Below are 9,055 nucleotides of genomic sequence, written 5' to 3'. Positions count from 1 at the left end.
TTCAGATATAGGCCCGTAGAAGAACAACTTAGAAATTGGATAAGTTGGTACTGGAATAAAGTTATGAAAGGAAAAAATCCTAAAACAAATTACAGGGCAGAATGGATTCATTATACGTTAATGAGTGGTTGGTGGGAGGCCTATGCTGGAGATATAGGGAATAATGCACAAAACCAAGAATTATGTCCCTGACTATTTTATGCCACCGCTCAGGACTAATTACACAGGGAAGCAAGAACATGGAGTTAAGCCTCAACTAATTTATTTTAATGATAAATACTAATCATAGGAATACTATATGTCATTTTTGTATGCTTAAGGTGCAGGCGTCATAGACAACAGTATGCATACCACAAGCTCAAGTCGCAAGAACAAGAGCATGAGCATCATCGTACTTTTGCTGAAATCTTGACCAGACGACCCCGGCAAGAAATCACTGACTGTTAAGGGAGGCCTAAGATAGACATAAGGAAAAGATAGAGGGGTGAAGGACACTGACCTCAAAAACCAAAATGGCAACCCAAAACCCAAACAGATAAGGTATAAAGCCTGGAACAGTCAACGACACAAGTCACACCAGAAAAACAGCTGAGGCAAGCATTCAAGAATAATGGCAACTTGGAACAGTTCCTATGAAACCATGAGCCAAACCGGTAATGTATCAGGGGAAGGAAATCTGGGAGTGCGGGAGAACGGTGAAGCAGTACCGTTAGCTCTATCCATGGTGAGTTCCCTCCTCCAAGCTCTTGATTTGGATCTTGGTAACATAGTAACAGTAATTAAACTCATTAGGAAGAAAAAATGTTAATTGTGTTCTAAAACCAAAACATGGTTTTATTTGGTTACTAGGAATGCGGAAGGGCAAGATTTCAGACAAAGATGTCAGATATAATTTGAATGCTAAATATGAGATTTGATTTTTTGTCAATAACAGGCACCTTATGAATACAAATATGGAATTACAAATTTAGTAAGTGGCTGGTATTAGTACAACATGCATTGACTGTGGGTTATCTAAATTCTAATCTCTTTCTAGTAGGCAGGTGTTAAGAAATAATATAAATTATATACCTGATCATGTTTGTGTTTGATGGGTCATAAATAATAACGGCCCTCAGTTGTATGTCCATGGAAATGCGGATACTTGCGAATCAAAGTGTAGGGGCAGGAGCCCAGAGAATGATTTAAAACTGTCACCTGAGGCCTAGGGCCTCCAAACAAAGAAGGGGATTTAACAGAGTCCTCAAACTATTCAATCATAGTTCACAGGAGTCCCCACACTAAAGTTACAAATGCAAGACTAAACTCCAAAGAGAGGTGTCCCGTGTAAGAACAGTTGCATGGCCTCCTTTACCAAACCAGCAAACCGTATACATAAATCCATGCATCCAACAGAGATGTAACTTGATCCGTTGGACGTTTAAGATTGATTGGAGAAATCCTGCTGGTTAATAAATAACCATTCTCAAAGTGAAAAGAGAAATCTCTGTCACGTTTCAGGTCTGTCTCGCCATGTTTTATGTTTATTCATTTTGTATTAGTCTTGTATCGTCTCAGTTTCGCTTTGTGTCATGTTTTGATTTATGTTTATTGTTACGTTTACTGGTCACGGTTTATGCATACACTTTTACATGTTTTTCCACAAACCTAGCGTTTCCGCCTTTTCTCTCTCTCTCTCCCTCTCTTTCTGTCATTCACTCCCTAATTGTTTCCATTTGTCTATTTACTAAAACTACTAATGCTAGATCAGGATTGGGTAGAGACTAACAAACTAATCATGTGTTCATGTTACCTTACGTTTCTCGTGCATGTCATTTACTAATTTACTAATGCTAGGGCAGGATAGGTTTATTACTAACGATTACTAATCTCCTTGTTAAACTTGTCATCCATCGCACCTGTTTTCTATTTCCTTGCTACGCTCTAACTAATTGTCTGCACCTGTCTACACCCGCATTTATAGCCCAGTCGCGCTACTGTTCACTGCGAAATTGTCTGCCTCTGTTTACCATGCAACTCTTGAGCATTTACTACCATTGATTACACGTTACGATCCAAGCCTGTTTACCGACCATTGTTTATTGATTTCTGTTTTGTGACCATCGTTTGTTTTTTGACTACGTCCTCGCCTACCGCTTTTGTACTTTTGCTTCGCTGATTGTTTCATGGTTTCGACTCCCGCTTCGCCCACGAGTACGCCTCTGCCTGCCGTCCGCCTGTTCATCTGCCCCGCCGACAGCTCCCCTGCTACCAGACCTCCCTGCACGTCTACCGACTACGAGTTTGCCTCTTCCCTCGGCACCGTGCTTTTTGTTTGTTTACTTTTTGTTTGGCTGGATCTACGTGTATGGACTTTGCTTGTGTTGACTACTCTCCTGGGATTCGTCCCGAATAAAGCCCTGAGGGGTCTTTATATTACTATTGTTTCTGAGTCGTGCATTTTGGGTCCAACCCCCACGCACCCGTCTCAATCTCGTAGTGTGTGTCCATAAGAAAAGTAATAATAATAATAATCCCCTAAATTGTCCACCGGGCCTAGTCGAAACAGTGTAAATTCATGAAAGAATTAAGTTCCCAGGAAGTATAAATAATCAAAGGCGCATGGAAAAACGTATAATATATTCCGGTAGAGGTAGGATGGAAAAATGATATAAAATAAAGAAAAATTGTATCTGATCTCTTGCAGAATAAAACCAGGCAATGGATTGTGGAAAAAGAACAAGTGGAAGCCAGTGAATCACAATTCCCAGTGACAGCCCTAAAGGAGGGGTTGGCAAACGAAACAGATACCCTCCTAATTCTGTGGGATAACTGGGTGTATCATAATCATATAGTGAATACTTTGTTTGCCTTGGGAGATAAGAAGAGGTTATTTAACACTTGCAACCTCGAATACCCCCCACTAGATTCCTGTCTAAACTGTGAGATAACCGTGAAGTTTGGGCAGAGGGCCAAGGGGCCTGTACGGTTGTCTCTGCAGCAGCCCATGCTTTGTCTCGAACAAGACTGAATGCGTCAATATCATCAACATAGAAAATCACAGAGAAAAATTTGAAATCTTAGAGCATACAATAACTGTATATCCAGACATTCCAAATTACCCATTGTCAAAAGGACTATTCACACCCATACCATGTATCGGCACAGTTAGGTTCTATCCTTATAATAAAAAAAGAGAAGATATTGTGACAATGCACAGGAATGCATTTCCTTATATCTACGAAGACCTTGAAGGGAAAAAACAGAATATATATATATAATCAAGAGAAACAAAATACCCGCTTGGCAGCTGTAAAAACACTCGAAAGGGGAGAACTATGTGGGGGAGGGGTTTGTATTATCTGTATGTTATTCTATCTTTAAAGAAGGTTTGGGGTATACCCCTGAAGGAGAAGGACCGAACGAGGACAGGAGGTGGCGATACGAAGAGAAAGGTCTTTCTGGATCGCCAGGCTCTCCTTGATGGAAGGGATAGCTTCCTGGTCTCAAGATGCAGTTACGAGGTTGAAGGGGGTGAAGTTCCGAAGATGTAAGAGACATTGCTCATTTCACGCTGGGAGGAGGCATGCGGGGATGCCTGGAATGCGTCTGCTTCAACATGAAGACAAAGCTCAGGAATGGACAGGACTTTGATTACGAGGCTCCTGTAGAGGAGTGGCTTTTGGGACTATTGGTTGCATCATTGTTTAATTCTTTTATTTTTTTGTTTTTATATTAGCACACTGCGGATGTGCAACTGTCTAAAATGAGGTGGCTAACGATGGAGTGAGACATTACTGTTGGATAAGATTGCTATGTGTGTGGCTTAGAAGCTGCAAAAGAGGGAAATTATATAGAATATTGTCCCTAGTTATTCCTAGTTATTCTATGTTTATCTTATGAATCAGTATGATTATCTTATGTTATTCTATGTATCAGGATGAGCAAAGTAGACAAATTATTTTTCTCTTTGAACATGTTATCGTTTATATGATAAAAGGAGGGATTATGGAAGAAAAGTATAATATAACCTAGGATTTATATATCCAGATATGTATTCTCATGCATATAGTCAGAGGACTGCTTAAAAGAATAAATTGTGCTCATGACAGATAACCAGAAAAAATGTAAGGGAGGGGTGAGTGCTCTCCTCAGCTTACGTCATATAGGCATATGTGCAGGAGAACACTCCCATTGTTAGGTGCGCTCATGGGCTTGATTGATGATAAAAAACAATGAGGAGGATGATAGATGGGAGCCCAGTTAGTACTTGGTACTCCCTACCATTTGATACCTGGATATTAAAGCTATGTGAGTTAATTGAGAGGCACTTACGGGCTAAGATAATGAGCAGCCCTACTTGTCAGCGGAGGAGTCTGAAGTCAGGGGACTTAGATTTAGAGTACTAAGGAGCAAGGTTAAAGTTCTGACTGAGGCCATGCATAGAATGAGTTCCAGCATAACCTTGGAGGAGATTCAACATGCTGAGCGAGCAGTCGGGGAATACCCCAACCCTACAGGGGAGGAGCACAATGCCTGGCTAAAGCAAAAAGATAAGGAAAACGGAAGGGATGTCAATACCGAAAGAATATTAAGAGGCTTTAAGGGCCTTCCTGATTATAATCTGATAATTTATTGGATAGATTCAAAGGACTGACTGTAGAGGAGTTGGGGGATGATTTACACTCAGCTATTGGCTGGATGTCCTTTGTAGATCCCTTAAGGCGCCGCAGAGAGGGGCACCTGAAGAGTGTGTTGAGATAGTGGAGGGCACTAACTTCTGGCTTGTATGAATTCAAAGTTTGGAGAGAGTCCAAGGAGAGATTATGACAGGGAGACAAATACCAGTGATGAATAGGTTCATTAAAAAATTACATAAGAGCTAGTGTTTTTCCACTCGTATACTGAGATGGTGGAAACTCCCAACCGGAGGGGCACATGAGATAAAGTATTGGGGAAATTTCCTTTGAGGTATGAGAAAAAAGTTGCATAAGAGATAAATGTCTTTCCACTCGGTATATTGGGGACATTTCTTATCAAAAAAAAAGGGACACTTTTATACAAGTTAAGGATATACAGTGGTGTGAAAAAGTGTTTGCCCCCTTCCTGATTTCTTATTTTTTTGCATGTTTGTCACACTCAAATGTTTCAGATCATCAAACAAATTTAAATATTAGTCAAAGACAACACAAGTAAACACAAAATGCTTTTTTTAAATGAATTATTGAATGAATTCATGAATTATTATTAAGGGAGAAAAAAAAATCCAAACCTACATGGCCCTGTGTGAAAAAGTGATTGCCCCCTAAACCTAATAACTGGTTGGGTCACCCTTAGCAGCAACAACTGCAATCAAGCGTTTGCGATAACTTGCAATGAGTCTCTTACAGCGCTGTGGAGGAATTTTGGCCCACTCATCTTTGCAGAATTGTTGCAATTAAGCCACATTGGAGGGTTTTCGAGCATGAACCGCCTTTTTAAGGTCATGCCACAGCATCTCAATAGGATTCAGGTCTTTGACTAGGCCACTCCAAAGTCTTCATTTTGTTTTTGTTTTGGATCATTGTCCTGCTGCAGAACCCAAGTTCGTTTCAGCTTGTCGTCACGAACAGATGGCCGGACATTCTCCTTCAGGATTTTTTGGTAGACAGCAGAATTCATGGTTCCATTTATCACAGCAAGTCTTCCAGGTCCTGAAGCAGCAAAACAGCCCCAGACCATCACACTCCCACCACCATATTTTACTGTTGGTATGATGTTCTTTTTCTGAAATGCGGTGTTACTTTTACGCCAGATGTAATGGGACAGGCACCTTCCAAAAAGTTCAACTTTTGTCTGGTCAGACCACAGAGTATTTTCCCAAAAGTCTTGGGGATCATCAAGATGTTTTCTGGCAAAATTGAGACGAGCCTTAATGCTCTTTTTGCTCAGCAGTGGTTTTCGTCTTGGAACTCTGCCATGCAGGCCATTTTTGCCCAGTCTATTTCTTATAGTGGAGTCATGAACACTGACCTTAACTGAGGCAAGTGAGGCCTGCAGTTCTTTGGATGTTGTTGTGGGGTCTTTTGTGACCTCTTGGATGAGTCGTTGCTGCGCTCTTGGGGTAATTTTGGTCGGCCGGCCACTCCTGGGAAGGTTCACCACTGTTCCATGTTTTCGCCATTTGTGGATAATGGCTCTCACTGTGGTTCGCTGGAGTACCAAAGCTTTAGAAATGGCTTTATAACCGTTTCCAGACTGATAGATCTCAATTACTTTCTTTCTCATTTGTTCCTGAATTTCTTTAGATCTCGGCATGATGTCTAGCTTTTGAGGATCATTTGGTCTACTTCACTTTGTCAGGCAGGTCCTATTTAAGTGATTTCTTGATTGAGAACAGGTATGGCAGTAATCAGGCCTGGGTGTGGCTAGAGAAATTGAACTCAGGTTTGATAAACCACTGTTAAGTTATGTTTTACCAGGGGGGGCAATCACTTTTTCACACAGGGCCATGTAGGTTTGGATTTTTTTTCTCCCTTAATAATAAAAACCTTAATTTCAAAACTGCATTTTGTGTTTACTTGTGTTGTCTTTGACTAATATTTAAATTTGTTTGATGATCTGAAACATTTAAGTGTGACAAACATGCAAAAAAATAAGAAATCAGGAAGGGGGCAAACACTTTACCACTGTATAAGGAGTGAGCTTTAAGACATTAAAAAGCAGAGAAAAAAGAAGAAGAAAGAAGGAGAGAAAAAAAAACCCTCTTAGAATTTCGCTGTTGAAGATATCTAAGGGCTGTTGAGGAGAGAGCAACGCAGGACAGCTGTAGTCAAGCTGGAGTGGCGCTCTCCCTCTGCGCCGCCACTCCAGGATCTGGATATGGAGAACAGAGTGATGTACGCGGTGCGGACTTAGCCCAAGAGTTGTGGCAACAGGACTGATGTCGAAAGAGCAATGCAGAACAACTATAATCAAGCTTGAGTGGTAATTATAATCTATATTACTTGTAGAAGTAGGAAAAGTAATACATAGAAGTAATACATTATAAGTTTCCTTTTATTTTTATGTTTTTTTATTTCTCATTAAGATACTATATAAGGTAGAAAAATGTAGAGAAGTTTTTAGAGTTTTGATAAACATAATATTCTAGGAATAGTTTCTTTTAAACGTCCAGAAGGGGGAGCTATAGGATAAGGCTAAGGCCAAAGAGGATGGGTATTTGAGGGGTGTACCTTGAATTTTAACATCATGGTGGAAAGGTAAATTAGAAAGAGCTAAAGGGGTATATGTAACTTGCATGTGATCAGCAAACTGAAAGATGATATATATCCTGTCAGCTGTATAACTCTATTCTTTTGATTGATTATAATAAAGTATATCTTACTATAATCATATGTGATAAAGGTTCTTTTAGAGGAATACAGTGAATACAGGACATCGTATACCAGATTAGCATCACACCCTTCACTTCGAGACTGGGCTGGAAGTTCAGTAGAACTTACCAGGGCTCCAGGACGTTCGGAGTACTTAAAGAAAAAGAGAGTTCGTCCCCGAGACACCTCATGGTGAGGTACTGCTCGTGGGAACGTGAGGTCTGAGCTCGGCAAGGGGTCCGTGGCTCACGACAGCACCATGCCATTATTTTCAATAAAAAAAAAATATTTTTCCATGTAACTACAAGTCAGGACTCAGCTCCCCTTGATATAAAATTCTAGAATCGCCCCTGGGGTATACACATACAAATAATGCCTTACTTGCTCACCTGTACTATGAACACGGAGTTTTTGTTTTTTACAGACCCATGATTTAGACAGTCGGAATATTGTGGAATGTGATAAGGTTTTTGCAGATGCCCTATCCAAATTGTTCCTGGTTCCCCTGTAGATATTTTACATGATATATGTATTGTGTTAAGCGTGGGGGTGTTACGTCCTAGTGTTTTCATGCTTGTGTTTTGTGGTACTTTATACTGCCACATTTTTTCTCTCCAAAGTAGTACTCCAAACACCTCTCCAGAGTTTTTAATGATAATTAATGCACTATACCTTTCACCGAGATGTATTAACAGTTAGCCATTGTCCCAAAACTGGCCATTGGGTAGTTTTATTAGTCACTTTATAATTCAGATCAATATGACCATCCTTATGACATGTTGTATATTTATTATTTTTGATACACAATAATAATCTTTCACATTATAATCTTGATATTTTGCACTTGGAGCAGTGACACAACTTTTGTTGTTTTAGCTCTGAACTCCACACATTGGATTTGAAATACAACAATAAATATGGGGTTACAGTGCAGACTGCCAGCTCTCATTTGAGGGTATTTACATCCATATCTGGTGATCCCTGTAGGAATTAAATCCCGAACTAGTCCCCCCATTTTAGGGGACCAAAAATATTTGGAGAGTTGGCTGCTCAGATGTTTCAGATTAGTTATTATTATTATTATTATTGTTGTTGTTGTTGTTGTTCCTGTTGTTGTTGTTGTTGTTGTTATTATTTTATTATTATTATTATTTTATTATTATTATTATTATTATTATAACAATTATTATCACAACAACAATCATAATAACTGTCAATTGTTACTATTAGTATTATGTACACTACATGAGCACTTTATTAGGTATTTATTAAACTTCTGCTGCTGTAGCCTATCCAATTAGATGTTTTACGTGTTTTGTGTGTGACCTCTGTCATTAACAATGCATTTTTGCCCAAAGAACTGCTGCTCACTGGATGTTTTTTGCGCTATTTTCTGTAAACTTGAGTGAGTGTTCATCAGTCATCATCAGTTTCTGACATACTCAAACCACCCTGTCTGGCACTAACAATCATTCCACAGTCAACAACAGCTGAATCTCTTGACCATGTCTACATGCTTATATGCATTTAGTTGCTGCCACATGATTGGCTGATTAAATATTTGCATTAACAAGCTGGTGTGCAGGTCTACCTAATTAATTGCTCACTGAATGTATATATATTTTCCCTAGAGTTGGATTATATTTACATACTATGATGATAAAATGATGTGTGACAAAAGAATAGAAGTAGCAGCTCTTCGTCCGGCCACTATGATGCCT

The sequence above is a fragment of the Conger conger genome, chromosome 4 (assembly GCF_963514075.1).
Source record: "Conger conger chromosome 4, fConCon1.1, whole genome shotgun sequence".
In the NCBI taxonomy this organism is placed as follows: domain Eukaryota; kingdom Metazoa; phylum Chordata; class Actinopteri; order Anguilliformes; family Congridae; genus Conger; species Conger conger.
Note: the sequence above shows the minus strand (reverse complement) of the source record.